Genomic DNA, 16187 nt, shown 5'->3' with positions numbered 1-16187 from the left:
GCTTTGCCGTTTCTAGAACTTTACACAAATGGAGTCGTGCAGTCTGGGTCTGGTTTCTTCTACCCTCACGTAACAACTTGGAGATTTGCCACTGATGAGGGTGTCAGCACCTCCTTCCTTCTTACTACTGCCCCGCACAGGACGTACCTCCTTGAGTCTCAGTCACCACTGATGGCCTCGATTTTTTTTTTTTTTTAGCTTTTAAAAGGAAGATTTATTTGACAAGGTTCACTTAGCGCAATACAAAAATATGGAAGGCTTCACGGATTTGCGTGTCATCCTTGCTCAGGGGCCGTGCTAATCTCTGTATCGTTCCAATTTTAGTCTATGTGCTGCCGAAATGAGCACGGCCTCTACTTTTTTGACAATTATAAATAAATCCTTTATAAAAGTTTGTATGAAGATATGTCTTTATTTTTCCAGAATAAATTTGAAGATGTGGAATTGCTGACACATATAATGCATATAGAAAATGCCAAACTGTTGTTCCTAGTAGCCACGACCACACTGCATTTCCACCAGGATTGTTGAGTAGTAAATTGGAGCCTATTTCTTAGGACTAGGGAACATATTGCATACATTATTCTATTTGTAATGAGATAGATTCCTTTCAATACTACATTAAGAAATCCCTAGGGCAAGCCTTAGTTCAAAGGAAGGGATGCTGCTGCCTGTTTTCAGGAGGCTAGGTATGTTCGTGACTTTTCTCACTGCTGTGATAAAATACGTAACAAAGCAAGTAAGGAAGAAAGGGTCTGCTTTGGCTCACAGTTTGAGCTTATAGTCCAGCATGGTGGGGAAATCACTGTGGAAAGAGTGGGAGGTAGAATGCCCCCAAAGAAGGAATTGGATCATAGAGAGGAATGATCAGACCAGGGAGAGACTGAAACACATCAGAGGAAAGCCAAATCTCCTATCTGCCATGGTGATGGGATCATCTGGGCTCCAAAGGGCTTGGGTAACTCCATCCCTCCAGCCCTGCTGCCTGCAGCACACACAGCCTCTTCATCTGGAACCAGCTCCGACCCATGCATGCCGCTTTCCTTGGCGAATGGTGCTGACATCTACAACACAGGGAGTCTCTGTTGCAGCGTAGGCTTCACCTCCACGACTACACATGACCTTTCCACACATTGCCTATCCTCAGCCGCTCTCTGGGATAGAAACGCAAGATTCCACGACTCCTTCAGTCTTGCATCTTTCATGCCTACCAAATCAATGCCATGTGAACAATGCTGCCAGCCTGAGATGGCACTTGCCTCCCTTAGATAACAAGCTCGAGAAGCATTTCCTTAGGCACCTGCTTTCCAGGAGCGTTTCCTTGAGCATGACCAGTTTATGCTCTCTGCTTTCAAATGAATTTTCCTTTTCACTGGTTGGAAACTTTGATGCCTAGGGCTCGTCTTCCAGGTACTTTCCTATTGTCCCAGTGCAGAACAGAAGGTTTCTCTTTAAGGAATGGAGAGTGGCTTTTGTCGCTGTTGTTGCTGTTTTGTTTTGTTTTCATATTCCCAACAGCAACTCTAAACTTGTTCTTGCTCTTTTCCGTGACAAACTGCACATTTTAAACATCTTTTTACTCTACTTGTTGCTCTTTTTCATTGTTAGCCTGGCTAAGAAAAGTGAATAGCAACCATGCTGCAAACTAAATGCTATCTTGCTGTCAAATATCTTTGTTTTGTTTTGTTTTGTTTGTTTGTTTTCTGAGACAGGGTTTCCCTGCAGCTTTGGAGCCTGTCCTGGAACTAGCTCTTGTAGACCAGGCTGGTCTCGAACTCACAGAGATCTGCCTGCCTCTGCCTCCTGAATGCTGGGATTAAGGGTGTGTGCCACCACCGCCCGGCCAAATATCTTCTTTCAAACATTTTGTCCATTACTTTAAAAAAAATATTTTTATTTTAAAATTATGTGTGTCTGTGTGCATGTGAACATAGTTGGGCGTGCTTGTGAAGGATAGAAGGCATCAGATTTCCCAGGCGCTGGAGTTACAGGCTTTCATGAGGCACCTGATGTGGGAGCTAGGAACTGCACGTACTTCCTCTGCAAGAACACCGTGTTCTCTTAATAGCTGAGCCGTCTTGCTTGCCCCAAGTCCATTGCTCTTAAAATCAGTCTCATCCAAGTTATCAAGACATGGGAAGAATACAACCAGATTATTTGCCAAGACATAACTCGAATGGCCTATAGCCCAATTCCCAAAAGAGTTCTTGTTCACTTCCGAAACGTCGTGAGCTGGGCCTCCACAGTCCGCGTTTCTCTCAGCATTCTTTTCTTCCAAGCTCCCAACAGCCCACAGCTCTGCAAACAACACCTAAGGGCTACTCTAGCCCAGCGTTCCAAAATTTCCCATGTTCCTCCCACAAAACAGTTCTAGAGGCCTAAGAACCATGTGGTCATATTTCTTACACCCACAGCCCCATTCTCAGTACCAACGTTCTGTATTAATTTTCTCATTGCTGGGATGAGATTTCTGATAAAAATCAACTTAAGAATGTTTATTCCAGCTCCTCCTCTGTTTCTGTTCTGTAGGGGGCAGATCTCCCATGAGTATTAACAAAGCATGGTGTATGAAGTTGTGGTATGACTAACCACTTCCCCTTGTATTAAGGATGGGCAAAGCAATCCAGTATGAAGAATAGGTTCCCATGTGCCAGCCAAAGCATCGGGTGCAGCCTCTGCTCCCACTGTTAGGAGTCCCGCCGGTAGACCAAGCTACACAGCTGTCCCATATATGCAGAGGGCCTAGGCTGGTCCCATGCAGGCTCCCTGGTTGTTGGTTCAGACTCTGTGAGCCAGGTTAGTTATTTCTGTGGGTTTTCTTGTGATGTTCTTGATCCCTCTGGCTCCTACAATCCTTCTTTCCTCTCTTTGGCAGGTTAATCTCAGTTTCTTATTTGTGAAAAAGGAGTGAGCATGCCTGAGAGAACTGTTGTGAGAAGGCCTGCCTCAGAGCATCAGCACACGGTACCCAGCAAATACAATAGACGGCATTTTCCTTTCTTTTTCAAGTTATCTCATTTTATTAAGATCATCATGGCCTGATGTGGCCATGCAGACCTTGAATCCTAGCATTCAGGAGGCAGAGGCAAATGTATCTCTGTGAGCTTGAGGCCAGCTCGCATAGTGCGTTTCAGGACAGCCAGACTACATGAGACCCTGTCTCGACACTGCCCCACAAAGGATCACTGTGACTTGCTATTCTCTCTCCTGTGTTTTCTCATACATAGTCCTAAGCAGATATGCAAGGGCTAGACTGAGGTTTATATAGGGATGCTTTCAGGAGGGCTGGTCGGTCTAAAACCCAGTATGCAAACCCAGACTGGCCTTGAACTCATGTTGACTCTCTTCCCTCCTAAATCTAGGAGTCTCCTAAGGACTAGGATTATAAGTATCCTCTAATGTTAGTCATCAGAGCAAATCATATTTCCTTACTTTGTAAAATAAAATGAAGTGTTTAGACCCAAACGCATTATGGTTAGCATTTATTTTTATGACCCTACACTCGAGAACGGGCATATGATTTAAGGAACATGAACAAGTTTGTCCACTTTTACTATTCCTACTCAACATTCACACTGAAGATCCTAGCCAGTGCATTAATGCATGAGCAGGAGATAAAAGACCCAGAGGTTGGAAAGAGAGAAATAAAACTGCCTCTGTTTGTAAAAGACAGAATTATCTATGCAGAAAACTCTTCGGGTCTATAAAAACTTCTGGAAGTAGGGAATGAGTCTTTGTGAAGTTATAAGGTCATACAAAGTCAGACGGTGTGGTCCATAGTTATAATCAAATAACTCAGGAGACTCAGGCATGCTGCAAGTTCAAAACCAGCCTGGGTTATATATCAAGCTCTAGTCTAACCTAGGCTAAAAGATTCTGTTTTAAAACAAACCAATATGTAATACAAAATCTCTGTAGGCTTTTGCTGTTGTTTATAAATTAACACGGTTACCCTAAAATTAATACAGAAAAAGTAAATAAAAGGAAGTTATCAAAACAGCTTTTAAAAAACAGGGTTAGAGGATTTGTACCCACTGATTTTAAGACAAATCTGGAGTAACCAGTGCTGTCTAATATTAGAAAAGGAGTAAGCTGGGCGGTGGTGGCGCACGCCTTTAATCCCAGCATTTGGGAGGCAGAGGCAGGCGGATCTCTGTGAGTTCGAGACCAGCCTGGTCTACAAGAGCTAGTTCCAGGACAGGTTCCAAAACCACAGAGAAACCCTGTCTTGAAAAACCAAAAAAAAAAAAAAAAAAAAAAATAGAGTTTCTCCGTGTAATAGTCCTGGCTGTCCTGAAACTCATTTTGTAGACCAGGCTGGCCTCAAACTCACTAAGATCTGCGTGCCTCTGCCTCCCGACTGCTGGGATTAAAGGCGTGAGCCACCACTGCCCAGTTACAACTAATTTTTTTTAAAAAGATTTATTTATTTATTATGTATACAACATTCCTTCCATGTATGCTTGCATGCCAGAAGAGGGCACCAGATTTCATTATAAGTGGCTGTGAGCTACCATGTGGTTGCTGGGAATTGAACTCAGGACCTCTGGAAGAGCAGTCAGTACTCTTAACCTCTGAGCCATCTCTCCAGCCCTTCAACTGATTTTTGATAAAGGTATAATAATAATTTAGTGTAGATCAGTCTTGGGGCCAGAAAAAAAAAATGGCTCAATGGATATCTTAGTATTTTATTGTTATGAAGAGACACCGTGGTCACGGCAACTCTTATAAAAGAAAGTATTGAATTGGGGCTTGCTTACAGTTTCCGAGGGTTAGTCTATGATTGTCGTGGTAGGGAGCATGGCAGCATGTGGACAGACATGGCGCTGGAGAAGGATGTAGAGTTCTCCATCAGGATCCGCAGGCAGAAAGAAAGCCACTGGGCCTGCATTTGGGCTCAAAGCCAACCCCCAGTGACACATTTCCTCCACCAAGGCCACACTACCCTAACAAGGCCACACCTTAATACTGCCAATCCCTGCTAGCCAAGTATTCAAAACTATGAGCCTATGGGGGCCATTCTTATTCAAACCACTACATTCCATTCCCTAGCCCACAAAGGCTTGTAGCCATATCATAACGTGAAAATGGATTCAGTCCAACTTTAAAAGTCCCCATGGTCTCTACCAGTCTCAACACTGTTTAAAAGTCCAAAGTTTAAAATCTCTTCTGAGACCCATGACAATCTCTTAACTGTAATCCCCTGTAAAGCTCAAAATCAAAAAGCAGATCACATACTTCCAACATATAATGACACAGAGTATATGTTACTATTCCAAAAGGGAGGAAAGGGAGCATAGTGAGGAAATATTAAACCAAACAAGATCTAAAACCAGCTTGACAAACTCCAAACTCTGCATCTCTGTGTCTGATGTCAAAACGCTAGTCAGATCTCCAGCTCCTTTCAGGTTGACAGCAGCACCCTCGTCTCTCTTGGGCTGTTTCCACTCCCTGTTAGCAGCTCTCCTCAGCAGGTATCCCACGGCTCTGGCATCTCAAACATCCTGGGGTCTCTTTCTGGGTCTCCATGCAGTGACATCCCTGGAACACTCCTGGCCCAGCAACCTTCCTTAGCCAAAGAGGGAGAAGCCACGACTCCTTTCTTGTATCTAAAGCCAGAACCATATGACTGAAGCTGCCAAGTTCTGTTGCTTGCTGGGACTGGAACATTGCACTCTAGCTCAAATACATTTCACCAGCTTTCTGTTTTCGATGGTTTTCTTCACTGCCTAAGCTTGGCCTGTTCTGGAACTCAATCTGTAGTTGAGGCAGGCCTCAAACTCAAAGATGCACCTGCCTCTGTTTCCCAAGTGCTGATGTTAACAGCATGTGCCACCACAGCTGACCCTAAGCTTCCCTTTAACTCCTTTCCACAGGTTGGAAACACAGCCGGGCAGTGTCTCATCCTAAGCTACCGCTCCCTTTATCCACCTAGGATCAGGCCTTCTTTAAACTGTCTCCTCGAGAGCGTTGGACTTGGCTCCGTTGCACTTCCTGGTGCCCCTTTTCTTCTCAAAGAGTACATTTTGTATTTTTCTTTGCTCAGGCTTCTCTTTTTAATTATAGATTTACATAAGACCCGCCTCTAATAGCCATGCAACACAGTCACTACTGGGCTGTTTTGAAATCTCCTCTGCCAATATCACAAGAATGGTCTCTTGGCCACCATTAATATTCTTCCCCTCTGAAACTTCTTAGTCTGGGCCACCGTAGTTCCCATCCCCTTTAGGGGCACTGTGTTTCCTGATTCTACTAGGATGGCCAGTTAAATTCTGCTTCAAGTGTCCAATCCCTTTTCTAGTCTGGGGTCCCAAAGGGTTCCGTATATCTCCAGAGAAGAGCACGGCCAGGCCTCTTACAGCACCCCCTCATTCGTGGTACCAACCTCTGACCTATTGTTGTGAAGAGACACCATGACCATGGCAACTCTTTTTTTTTTTTAATATTTATTTATTATATTTACAATATTCTGTCTGTGTGTATGCCTGCAGGCCAGAAGAGGGCACCAGACCCCATTACAGATGGTTGTGAGCCACCATGTGGTTGCTGGGAATTGAACTCAGGACCTTTGGAAGAGCAGGCAATGCTCTTAACCTCTGAGCCATCTCTCCAGCCCCCATGGCAACTCTTATACAAAGAAAGCATTCAACTGAGGTTTGCTTACAGTTTCAGAGGTTTAGTCTGTTGTCGGCATAGCAGGAAACATGGTGGCTTGGAAGCAGACATGGTGCTGGAGAGTAGCTGAGAGCTCTACACCCAGATTGGCAGGCAGAGAGAAAGCCACTGTGTAGCGATATTTTGTTTGTATTTTTTTTTTTTTTTTTTTTTTTTTTTTTTTTTTTTGGTTTTTCGAGACAGGGTTTCTCTGTGGTTTTGGAGCCTGTTCTGGAACTAGCTCTTGTAGACCAGGCTGGTCTCGATCTCACAGAGATCCGCCTGCCTCTGCCTCCCGAGTGCTGGGATTAAAGGCGTGCGCCACCACCGCCCGGCTTTTAACAAATGAAGCTTGCCTGAAGATCAGAGTACAGAGCTAAACCCCTAGAGGCCAGGCAGCGGTGGTGGCATGCACCTTTAATCCCAGCCTTTGGGAGACAGGGGCAGAGGGATCTATGTTAGTTCAAGGTAACCCTGGGCAACACCAAATTGATTCAATCTAAAAGAGAAACGGAGTTCACACAAAGGTGATCCCAGCACTTGGGATCCCATGCCTTTAATCTCAGCACTGGGGAGGTGAAGACACGAGGGATATGACTATACCGGGAGGAGACAGGAGCTCGGGGCAGTCTGAGACAGCAGTCTGAAGAGGCAGTCTCTGAGGACAGGACTGCCCTTTAGTCTGATGATTCGGTAGAGGTAAAATGTCTCTCTAGGGCTGCACTGCTTCCCAGATCTCAGCTTTCACTCCCTCAGATCTGACTCTAGGATTTGATCAAGAACAATTAGAATTTGTTCTGCTCCATTGGGCCTGGCTTTGGGCTCAAAGCCCACCCCCAGGGACACACTTCCTCCAGCAAGGCCACACCTACTCCAACAAGGCTACCTCTGTTAATAGTGTTATTCCCTGGGAACCGAGCATTCAAAACAACGAGCCTATGTGGGCCATTTGTATTTGTAAGACTTTAAGACAATCCTGAAGCCATTTTGACAATTCTGAATCCTCTCAGCCTCTGTGCCATAGTGCTTTCCCTCCTCCCCTGGGAACCAAGGGCCTAACAGTTATACGTATGTTTTGGTTCGGTCCCCTGGGAAACGGGGTCAAAATGACCTCTTACCTCATCTGATCTGGCAACAGCTCTCCAGTCAATTATTGGTAATAGCCCTTTCGAATAAGCCAATCAAAATAATCAAAGAACAACCCCCCTTGCTTCTGTGGCCCCTTTAAAAGTAGCCTGTGCCATCAACTCGGGGTCCCTCGGCTTCCCGAATGCTGGGGGACCCTGTCATGACAGAATTAATAAAATCCTCATGCTTTTGCATCGGCTGTGGTGTGTGAGATGCGTCTCTGGGGGCGACTCCTCCTCGGTGTTTGGACGCTAGAGTCCAACATATTCAAACCGCCATAGTGATTTTAAGAGCACTGGCTGCTTCTGCAGAGGATGCAAGTTCAGATGCCGCGGAGCAGCTCATAAACATCTTGTTCCCAGGGATCTGGTATCTTTCATTGGCCTCGAGGGACACCAGACATGTACATGATACACAGACATGCAGGCAAAATGCTCACACACATAAAAAATATAAATAAATCTTTTTTTTTAAAGATTTTATTTATTTATTATGTATACAACATTCTGCCTACATGTATGCCCGCATGCCAGAAGAGGGCACCAGATCTCATTACAGATGGTTTTGAGCCACCATGTGGTTGCTGGGAATTGAACTCAGGACCTCTGGAAGAGCAGCCAGTGCTCTTAACCACTGAGCCATCTCTCCAGCCCCCATAAATAAATCTTTTTAAGAAGACAAATAATTGAATATCCATATGGTAACAAATAATAACAACAAACCCCAATAGCTTAATTCATCTTCTGCCATATATAAAAGTTGTCTTAAAATTAATCACAAACATGAATGTAAAATAAAAAAAAAAAACTAGATAGCTTCAAGGGTAAAACAAGGGAGAAATTCTTCACGACTTGGTGAGAAGATAGTTTTCAGATGCAATTTCAAAAGCCTAAGTCATCCTGATACTTGGACTTACACAATTAAAATGTGTATTATTTGGAAGACACAATGAAAATATGAAAATGCAAGCTGTGAAATGTCCACAATAATATTTGCAAAACCTCTAATGAAAGGCACACATGCATAATCTATAAAGAGCACCCAAAACTCAATAATACAAATAACCTGATGAGAAGGCGAAAGATTTGAATATACTTTCACTAATAAAGACTGCATTGGAAACAACATCAAAAAAAGGCTCATTATTAGTCACTGGGGAAAAGCACGTTAAAATTCTATATTAGAACATGCCGCCATGTAATTAAAACAGGCACTATCGCATGATTCTGTCTAGAAAGAAGAGAAGCAGGGGAGAAGGCAAAACATCTTACAGACATGTATGGAGGACGCGTGAAGCAACTGAACACCCATTTACTATAATGGTTTACTATTTACTATGCCACACAACAACGGCTGGAAACGCAGTGTGGTCTGGCTTACTATGGGCAACAGTTTAATAATTCTTTATCAAGCTAGGTGTACACATATCAGCTACACCAGCAATTCCACACCGCGGAATTTATTCCAACAAAATAAAAACATACCTCCCAACGAAATTAGCCCACACATCTCTATACAGGTTTTATTCATAATTTTCAAAAAAACCGGAAGCAATCCATATGTTCATCAGTGGCAAATGGAAACTCAAGGTGGTATGTCTTGTGTGGGGACAGTAGGAAGGAGAAGGAGGGAACTGTAGATGGGCCCGCACTGGCAAATCCCCCAGTTGCTCCGTAAGGTCAAAGAAACAAGACATAAAAGCCTCCCTCCTCTGTTGTATGGTGCTCCAGACATGGAAACTACAAGGGGCAAAGCAGTTCATTGGTTCTCTGGGTTCAGGGTAGGTCAGTTGTGGCCTGCAAAAGGGAGGCTGGAAGTGTGTTCCATGTGGCAGTTTTTGGTCCCGAATGTGGTGTGGTGGCTCCTGCTCTCTTTTGCCAGAGCTCAGTGAACTGTTCATGTTGCCCAGCCCTAGAGCTTAACCCTCTACATTCTAAACGCTGTGTCCTTCAGTCCACAGTGAATGGAGTCCTCACTGCTGTTAAACATGCTTTCTTTCCTCAATGCCTTATGGAGCATCTGGTCTTTGTAGAAAATACTTCAGAAAAGGTTAAAAGGGATCACAGATTACAGATCACTCAGTAAAAGGGTGACAACCATTCTCAGAAGTAAGACAAGAGACCACCCTAGGGGAATATGAATGTATCTTGATTTTGCTTCCCAAGACTTAAAAGAAAATAAAGTACATTTATTTATGTATTGTGTGCGTACGTGCGCTCGCTTGCAGATGCGAAAGGTAGGCGGCTTATTCCTCTACCGTGTAGGTTCCAGGAATGGAACTCAAGTTGCCAGGCTTGACAACAAGCATCCTTGTTGATTCGTTACCTGCGCTCCCTGAGACTTTCTCAGGGAGCACTAACCAAAGCAATTGTTTCCAGAAAATCTGGAGGGGATGGAGATGGATTTGTGGTTAAAAGCACATACTGCTCTTGTAGAGGACCCAAATTCAGATTTCAGCACCTATCATGGGACATTCATAACTAACTACCTGTAGCTTCAGTTCCAGAGAGATCTGATGCCTCTTGGCCTTCACACACACACACACACACACACACACACAGACACACACGCATGCATGCACACACTCACACACAGGCACACACATGCATGCACACACACGTGCGCGCACACACACATACACTTTAAATATAATACTAGTCGCTGAGCGGTGGTGGCGCACGCCTTTAATCCCAGCACTTGAGAGGCAGAGGCAGGTGGATCTTTATGAGTTCGAGGCCAGCCTGGTCTACAGACAGGCTCCAAAACTATATAGAGAAACCCTGTTTTGAAAAACCAAAATAACAACAACAACAACTTTTTAAAACTCTGTATAAAAACTTAGTTAGCTCTCCTTCAGAGGCAGTGAGGCTGATCATGACAGGCACTGTGGACTCCAAGATTCCTGAGAAAGAGGGGAGGGTCGTTATCAAGAGTTGGGAGGGTAAGAAAATTATCATTGAAACCTTGGAGGATATCACCTGGTTAGTGTTGTTATAAAACCTCTTAGCCAGGCGTGGTGGTACAGGCCTTTAATCCCAGCACTCAGGAGGCAGAGGCAGGCTGATCTCTGTGAGTTCAAGGCCAGCCTGGTCTACAAAGTGAGTTTTGGGACAGCCAGACATAGAGGAAATCTTGTCTCAAAACAAAAACAAAACAAAACAAAACAAATCAAATCAAACCAAACCAAACCAAACAAAACAAAACTCCCAAAACCCCAACCTCTAAATGAGGTTGAGACTCCCAAGTCCCTGACTGCAGTTCCAGGTAGCCCACAAGGTTTTTGTTTAGTTCTCAGTAGGCACTTGGGATCCACAAAGGGGTAATCACACGTGCAACAGCTATGAACATAACTGAGAAGCCAGCTGGGTCTGTAGAATCAAAGTTCACGACTTTCATGACTGTAGAATTCTTCTGTTTGGTCCATGTGTAAAACACACACATTTTCTCTGAATGCTTTTGAAGAGTCTCTGGAAATGGTGTCTTTGTAATCTCAATGGTACACTTGAGGAAAGTGAGACTTAGAGAAATCATCGGTAGCCCAAGAACATAAGAAAGGAGCAGGCGGGACGAGGGGCTGAGCCCAGTTTGCTCTTTCCTCATTCTCTCCCACTGACATTCATTCAGCAATTCTTATGGGCTCTCTATCATATGCCAGGCACTTCCCTAATAAAAGGTCTCTTTGCACTGGCTGCTCTTCCAGAGGTCCTGAGTTCAATTACCAGCAACCACATGGTGGCTCACAGTCATCTGTAATGAGATCTAGTGCCTTCTTCTGGCATGCAGACAGAACACTGAGTACATAATAAATTAATCTTTAAAAAAAAAACCCAAAACATTAATAAAATGTAAGGGCTCTTTATAAGAACAGCAGAGTAAAAGTTAACCATTTTTATAATCCATTTTATAAATCCCCTGAACTTCAGCCGATGCGGAGAAGGCCCCATAGCTTACTTATTTGTGTAACTTTATGGTGATCTGCACTACTATTAAGATAAAAGTTAACTTTTAAAGAAAAGTTAGGAAAATCTTCTGTTAAAAAATATTGGTATTGCCGGGTAGTGGTGGAACACGCCTTTAATCTCAGCACTCGGAAGGCAGAGGCAGGCGGATCTCTATGAGTTCGAGACCAGCCTGGTCTACAAGAGCTGGTTTCAGGACAGGCTCCAAAACCATAGAGAAACCCTGTCTTGAAAAAAACAAAAACAAAAAAACCAAAATATATATATATATATATAGGTATACCTTTGGATGAATGCTGTCTAATAAGGTTTTAAATACTCCTTTTTAATAAATTTTATTATAACTGCTTGCTAATAGAAAAATGATATTCTACTTAGAACTTAATATAAACTCTAACACTGAAAATTGCCACTTTATAGTGTTGTAGAATGTTATTTTAAGATGTGTTACATTTGTTTATGCTGTGGAACATTTGTTTAATGATGCAAAGATCTGTTGATTCTTTTATGTTACATTTGTTTAACTCTGTGAAGCGTGACACTTTGCCTGTCTAAAACACCTGATGGTCTAAAAAAGTATTGAACAACCGATAGCAAGGCAGGAGAAAAGATAGGCGGGGCTGGCAGACAGAATAAACAGGAGGAGAAATCTGGGAGAAAGAGGAGCAAGAAAGAAGGAGAGGAGGACATCAGGGACCAGCCACCTAACCGTCTAGCCGGCCAGCCGGCCAGCCAGCCAGCCAGCCACCCAGCACCCAGCCACCCAGCCAAGCATGGAGTAAGAGTGAAAGTAAAATATACAACAGTAAGAAAAGGAAAAAGCCCAGAGGCAAAAGGTAGTTGGGATATGTAGTGATATTTTGTTTGTCCTCTAACAAATAAAGCTTGCCTACATTCAGAGTACAGAGCTAGCCACGAGTTAGCCACAGAGGCTAGGCAATGGTGGCACCTTGAATCCCAGTACTCAGAAGGCAGAGGCAGAAGGAGCTCTGTCAGTTTAAGGACACCCTTGGATACACAAGATCGATCCAGTCTGAAAGAGAATCAGAGTCAGATGGTGATTAAACCTTTAATCCCAGAACTAGGGAGGTGGAGACAGGAAGGCATGACTGGATGGAGAGAGGAATAAAAGGTGGGAGGGGACAGGAGGTCACGGCATTCAGTCTGAGGATTCCTGGAGACAGGATCGCCCATTCGGCCTGAAGAATTGGCAGAGGTAAGAACTAATGGCTGGTTGCTGTGCTTCTCTGATCGTCAGGTAAACTTTATTTGTTAAAGCACAAACAAAATATCACCATGGAGATAATTTTAGAAAAGCCAGCAAGAACCAAGCCAAGCTAAAAAACCAGGCATTCATAAGTAAGTATAAACCTCCAAATGTGATTGATTTATTTGGGATCTGGGTGGCGGACACCTCAAAAGAACAAAGAGTCAAAGAGAAAAAAATAACAAACAACAACATTGTATTTTCCTTAATAATAAATCACATAATTATTCAAGCATCTTTAACAAAAATTTGACAACTTTTCCCTAGGAGAATGGTGAGCTATTATAACGCATAAATTTGTGACGGCTGTTCCTGGTGACTAGCTTGACTGTCTCTGGAATGAGCTACACTCCAGGAGCGGAGGACACATTGTGAGAGCATTTCTGCTTGCTTTGAAGTGGGTGCACCTTTGGGGTGGGACAACACAGGCTTTTGATCCAGATCTGGAGGCCGGATGACACACCTCTAATCTCGGCCACACCTTCTGCTGGGAGTCTATAGACAGACTTGGAAGGACAGTTTTGCTCTTTGCTTGGTTGCCCTCACCTTGCTAACACATCCACTCTTCACTGGCATTAGAGCCTACTTCTCCGAGATTCTAGCATACATAGACCAGCAACTGATACACCCAGCCTTGTGGGGCTGAGCAGCTACTTGATTCTATATATATATACATATATATATGACAAAACATATATATATATATGACTCTAGAGAGCCCTGACTAATGCAGTTACTCTCTTGTTACCGTGTTTTATTTAGTTAATATATATACATATACACACACATATATATATGTGTGTGTATATATATATACACACACACATACACACGAATACATAAATAAACAAATGTGATTTAAAAGTGATGGCTGACATTATGGCTCATCAGTACAAGTCTTACAGCCTGACTTTAGACAGTAGAACCCAGATAAAAGTGGAATGAGAGAACCACCTTTATAAACTGTCCTCAGACCTCCACATGGGCACAGCACACGAATGTCTACACACAGATGATCCACACTCTCACACACTAAAAAAATAAATAATTTTAAATTAAGTATTGTCATAAGCAAAACTATACAAAATTCCGATGCCAATTCTATAGCTTTCTTTTTTCTGATGAATTTTCTTTCTTTTATTTATTTTTTCTTTTATTAAAAATTGATTTTTTTCCTCACATAATATACCCTGATTGTGGTTTCCCTCCCTTTACTCCTCCCTCCCAGTTTCTCCCCACATCCCCTTCCCTCTAGATCCACTCCCTTTCTGCAAAGAACAGGCTTCAAAGATAAAATATAATAACATAAAACAAAAACTAACACATTGGAAGTGAACAAAACAAATAAGCAGAAGGAAGAGAGGTCAAGAGACGTACAAGGAACAAGAGACCTGCGTGTTCACGCTCTCAGGAATCTCTAAAAACACTAAGCTGGAAGCCATAACACACATACAGCGACCTGGAGCAGACCAGTGTGGGCGCTGTGCGTGGGCTCGGAGTTCATCTGAGCTTCGGTCACGTTGATTTAGAGAGCCCTGTTTTCTTGTGTCCTCCTTCCCTTCTGGCTCTTACAACTCTTTTTGCCTCCTCTTCTGCGGGTTTCCCTGTGGCCTGAGAGGAAGGATTTGATGGAGACATCCCTTTGAGGGCTGAGTTGAAACAGCTTTCTTTTCTTTTCTTTTCTTTTCTTTTCTTTTCTTTTCTTTTCTTTTCTTTTCTTTCTCCTTCCCTCCCTCCCTCTCTCTCTCTCTCTCTCTCTCTCTCTCTCTCTCTCTCTCTCTCTCTCTCTCTCTCTTGAGACTAGGATTCTCTGTGTAGCCCTGGCTGTCCTGGTACTCGCTTTGTAGACCAGACTGGTCTTGAACTCAGAGATCCACCTCTCTCTGTCTCCTGAGTGCTGGGATTAAATGTGTGTACCTGATTTAAAATATTTATTTATTTAGATGGATCTTGCATAGCCCAGGCTGGCTTCAAATTCTCTATGTAGTTGAGAAAGATGGTGAGCACTTAACCCTCCGGCTTCTGATTCCACATGCTGAGATCACAGGATGGACCCCCACATCTGTGTCTCCACATGCTGAGATCACAGGATGGACCTCCACATCTGTGTTGAGATCACAGGATGGACCCCCACATCTGTGTCTCTGCATGCTGAGATCACAGGATGGACCCCCACATCTGTGTCTCCACGTGCTGAGATCACAGGATGGGTCCCACATCTGTGTCTCCACGTGCTGAGAACACAGGATAGATCACCACATCTGTGTCTCCATGTGTTGAGATCACAGGATAGATCACCACATTTGTGTCTCCATGTGTTGAGATCACAGGATGGGTCCCACATCTGTGTCTCCACATGCTGAGATCACAGGATGGACCTCCACATCTGTGTCTCCACATGTTGAGATCACAGGATGGACCCCCACATCTGTGTCTCCATGTGCTGAGAACACAGGACGGATCCCCACATCTGCGCTGAGATCACAGGATGCTTTGTGAGTTGCTGGAGATTAAACCTGGAATTCTGTCCATGCTAAACCAGCCCTCTGCCAACTGAGCTGCATGCTCGGCTTTCTTTGCCGGTGCTGGGACTCTCTCTGCTGGGGGTTGCTGTACAAATCATACACTTATTGAGCTGTACTCCTAGCCCTGATGACTTGTTTCTTTTTAAAGATTTATTTATTTTTACCTTTTTTATTTGTATGGGTGTCTTGTCTGCATGCATGTTTGTGCAACACGTGCATGCAATGCCCACACAGGCCAGAAGAGGGCGTGTGATCCCCTAGAACTGGGGTTCAGAAGGTTTGTGAGCTACCATGCTGGGCTGGGAACAAACTGCCTGTCCTTTGAGAGAAGCTGGTGCTCTTACAACTACTGAACCCTTTCTTCCACCCACTGAGACTTTTCTAAAAACCACGTTAGGAATCATATTGATACTGTGTATTTAAAACTGACCAAGATTGAATACTATTTTCTGGAATTCTAATGAAGGGAACTAAGAGAAAAGGCCTAAGCAAATAAAATTAGCTTGTCTTTAAATCATTTGCGTCAATGGACAGACACTTGTGGCTGAGGTAAATATTTGACTCTGTTACTTATGACACATGCTGCCCCTCCACGTACAGGATGTTTGCTTTTGAAATGACTACTCTCCTATAGTTGCTCTTGATTTTAATTTA

General features: G+C 43.6%; 1 non-coding gene across 1 annotated transcript; it reads right to left on the bottom strand.

Annotated features, from left to right (window-relative positions):
• Window positions 1-244: 244 nt before the first annotated feature.
• LOC130886294 (U6 spliceosomal RNA) lies at window positions 245-348 on the bottom strand. The gene has a single exon (XR_009058267.1). It is a non-coding gene; the product is annotated as a U6 spliceosomal RNA (small nuclear RNA).
• Between the last annotated feature and the right edge of the window lie 15839 nt (window positions 349-16187).

Source organism: Chionomys nivalis, chromosome 13 (genome assembly GCF_950005125.1).
Source record: "Chionomys nivalis chromosome 13, mChiNiv1.1, whole genome shotgun sequence".
Taxonomy (NCBI): Eukaryota; Metazoa; Chordata; class Mammalia; order Rodentia; family Cricetidae; genus Chionomys; species Chionomys nivalis.
This window is presented reverse-complemented; position numbering and strand designations above follow the sequence as displayed.